The sequence below is a fragment of the Cicer arietinum genome, chromosome 5, assembly GCF_000331145.2.
Source record: "Cicer arietinum cultivar CDC Frontier isolate Library 1 chromosome 5, Cicar.CDCFrontier_v2.0, whole genome shotgun sequence".
NCBI lineage: Eukaryota > Viridiplantae > Streptophyta > Magnoliopsida > Fabales > Fabaceae > Cicer > Cicer arietinum.
The window spans coordinates 58,128,716-58,129,042 of NC_021164.2; positions in this window are offsets into that span (position 1 = coordinate 58,128,716).

Genomic DNA, 327 nt, shown 5'->3' on the forward strand with positions numbered 1-327 from the left:
CCAATTGTTAGTATAGAAGTACGCCTAAGAGGGGGGGGGTGAATTAGGTGTTAGTAAATTTTCTTGTTTTTAGTGATATGGTAATTGGATTTTCTGAGTTTAAGAACAAGGCTTAATAACAAGTGCAGTAAGTAAATGAACACGATAAGATTTATCCTGGTTCCCCTTATAACCAAGGGTACGTCCAGTCCTCTTGCACACCACAAGAGATTAATCAACTACTTGTCAGAAAATGTACAATTCCCACCCTGGGATTCTTGCTACAAAACTTCTAACAATTCTTTCTAAGATAGCACACCACTATCTTACTTGTACAAATGATACAAT